Raw genomic sequence first — 3,477 nt, forward strand, 5'->3', positions numbered from 1 at the left:
ACTAACGTGCCAGGTTCGTCCCCACCCAGGGCCTCTGTGCCCGCCGTGTGGCCTCCTCCATGCTGTCCCCAGCTCACCTTCCAGAAGCTGCCCCTTCTCACCCTCCAGGGCTCTGCCAAGCGTCACCCGGTCAGCGAGCCCCCTGACGGTGCTGTCCGCCCAGGCCCCTCCCGGCACGCGGCCCCCTGTCTCTTCCGGGTGCCACTCCCCACCGTGGGAAGTGACCTCGAGGGCACGTGTCCTTGCTGTCACCTCCCTCGCCCTCCCCGCTGCACTGTGAGCTCCCAGGCAGCAGGGACGCCCCGTCCTGCCAAGCCCCAGGCTCCCAGCACCTGCAGCCGTGCCTGGCCCAGAGGCGCTGCCCGGAACGTGCCTGGGGGGCGACTCCGTGGCTGACCTGGCATCCGCCGTCCTGGGCTCAGGTCCCGCGGGCTGTTTGCTGGCCACCGACGGTGGCACGGGGACGCCTCCTGTGTGGGTCCAGGCTTCCTCCTCTGTGGAGAGGGGCTGGTAGCAGAGTCCCCGTCTCCCACGACTGTTGGGAGGCTCAGAGACAGAGGACACCTGCATCGAAGCTACGGGGACGGGAGCGGCCCTGTCACTGTCGCGGTGAGCACCTGGGTGGGGGTCGGGGGCCAAGGCTCAGGCTGAGGAGACTCAGTGCCCGTGTGCCCGTGTGTGGGCACATTTGCGCGTATGTGTGCGTGTGTGTGCGTGTGTGTGCCATACGTGTGGTGTGTGTGTGCTCGTGTGCATGTGGGTGAACGCTCTTTACTATTCCACTGCTCTCTCCCCACGAACATCCGTTAATACTCACTACGTGCCAGCCTCTGTTCCAGATGTTTCACGTTAATTAACTCACTTAATTCTGACGATCGAACCTACCTGTGATTGTTATCACCCCCATTCTATAGATAAGGAAACTGAGGCACAAGGAGGCTAGGTTACTCCTAGCAACTCCAGCAACTGGTGTGTGTGTGTGGGGGGGGGGGGGGGGGGAGGTCCCAGCTGGGACAGAGAGCTGGCTTCTGCACAGGCACGAGCCCCAGCTGGAAGCAGACAAAGACGTGACTTGACCCTCCACGGGGCAACATTTGTTCTATTTCCCTTGAACTTGGCAAGGCCTAGGTGGTCCTGTGGTGAGGTGATTGATCTCGCCAAGTGCTTCTGAGCAGAAACATCTAGCTGTCTCTCTATGCCCCTTCTCCCTTCTTTTATACAGACAGAGCCCTCAGACCCTCAGTGGGACAGGGGGCTGCTAGAACAGAGCACGACTCCTTCCCTGTGCCTCTGCTCAGGGTGGCCTGTGACCGAGTTCTGGCCAATGGGCTGGGAAGAGAAGTGAGGGGTCTGACTTCCAGGCTTCAAAGTGAGAGACTTCTCTTTCCTTCCTTCCCCCTCCCCACTGGCTGGAATTTGGACCTGGGAGAGGGCCATCTTGGTCACCTGCATGAGCACAACACCCCAGAAAGAGTGGGACAAGAAAGGGGCAGAGCCTGGTCCCCAACCCCTTGGAGCTTTCAGGAAGGGGTGGAGGAGGGTGACGTGGAGGGCGGGGCAGGGCACCGTTCGGGGTTGAATCTTTGTTCCTCAGGGTTGAGGCTCCTCTCCCTCTTCCCACACCTTCCTGCCGTCTGCCCCGGGGTGAAAGTCCCTCCTCAGAGCTTGTCTTCCAACCCCCCGTAGTCCCCGATCCACGGGAGTGACCGGCCGTGGGGGTTCCCCTGCCCCTTCCCAGACTGTGCTCCGAAGTCACACTAGCCACATGTCAAGGGCCCTGTGATGGTGCAGTGAATGTTTACCCCACTGGACGGGCAGATACAGAACATGTCATCATCGCAGAAAGTTCTCGTGGACGATGCTGGCCAGACACACAAGGTTTTGGATCTAGTAAGACATCGGGTGGGAAAGAGGCACCGGGCAAGAAGGGAATGAGGCACAAAGGGGGCTTTGACCAAAGGCCTTCTGTCGAGCTCCTTCCGGGGACTGGAGCCCTGTTATGGCCCCAGGGAAACAAGAGAGAATTAGACGCAGCCCCAGGCCTCAGGGGGCTCCTGGCCCAGCCTGGGGGCTGGGGTGCAGACAGGAGAGAAGGAAGTGAATAAATCAAGAAACAAGACACTTCCAGGAAATAACAAATGTCACGTGCACAGCAGAGTGGGGTAATATAATGGGGACTCTGTCTGCAGGGGGGCCGGGCTGGGTTTAGCGAAATCCGTCATCTCTGGACAACCCAAGATTGCAGGCCAGGGTGACGTCAGAGCCTCGGGAGGGCGAGGAGCGTGATGCTCCAGAGACCAGCTCCTGAAAGGCGGGGAGAGCCTGGGTCAGGGCACCACGGAGCTTGGGAACTAGGACGCGTCCCCCTCCCAGAACTGGAGGTGCGCTGGGGCCCCCAGAGAGCAGAGAGGACCTGAACTGCAGCAGGGGTCGCGGCCAGCAGCGGAGGTTATTCCGGGGGCGCATCAGAGTCTGTTAGGAGGGACGTGCCCTGCCCTTGGCCTGACACTGGCTGGGGGTGGGGGCTGTTCTGGTTTCCAGCTTTGGAGGCCTTACCATCTCTCCCCTTGGAGCCTCTGCCACGAAATTTCTGGGCGCTCAGGGCGCTTCGCCGTCGGGGAGGCGGCAGCTTCAGCTCAGCAGAGGCCCCGAGAGCCCCCCTCCTTGGAGGTCAGCAGGCAGAGCCCTTCGGCCACCACTGCCTTTTTATCCCCAGAACAAAGCTGGCCGGAGGCCAGAGCCTTTGACGGGTGGGCAGCGGCCTCCGGAGGCCCAGGGGGAGCTGAGAGGCCGGGAGGGGACAGAGCCCCGCAGACCTGGGCGCTGGGGTGCAGGAACCGGCCCTGGAGGCAGCTGCAACAACAGTTCGAGCCCCGGCAGGGAGTGCCAGGCAGGCGTGTTTTCCTTGAACAAAGCCTCAGGAATAAAGGTGCCGAGAGTTCCCTCTGCGGCAAGAACTTTCCGTTTCTTCACGTGCGGGGGGCGCAGTTACGTATGAGGGTTTTAAAACAGACCAGAATGTGTTCTTCTGGCAGGAAGTGAGCAAAACCACCCCCGGTGACCGTTCCCTGACAGTTCAGTGAGTTCAGCCAAGGAAAAGGACCCACGCGGCAGCGGGCGAGGCCCACCCAGGATGGTCACGAACAGTCAACTCAGCAGGTGTAAATGTCCTCTTGGTTCCGGGCCGGCTGGAGATTTCCCAGGGGCCACGGACGCTTCTGCCCCAAACCGAACCTTCTGCTGGATGCTCCTGGTGACGCGACCCAGACCCGACTCAGGGGCTCAGGCCCGGGGCCTCAATAGGCTCACGCACTGGTGTTGGTGGTCGGGCAGAGCTGGGTCTGGGGGCTCAGAGGCCATCCCGTGGGTTGGGCTGGTCTCCCGTGTCCCCCTGCACCGCCCCTGGTGCCGGCCCCCTGCAGACTCCCCTCGGGGCCGGGCAGCGGCAGGTGTCCCCCGCGTGGTTCCAACCCCCCA

This window comes from Leopardus geoffroyi, chromosome A3 (assembly GCF_018350155.1).
Source record: "Leopardus geoffroyi isolate Oge1 chromosome A3, O.geoffroyi_Oge1_pat1.0, whole genome shotgun sequence".
Taxonomy (NCBI): domain Eukaryota; kingdom Metazoa; phylum Chordata; class Mammalia; order Carnivora; family Felidae; genus Leopardus; species Leopardus geoffroyi.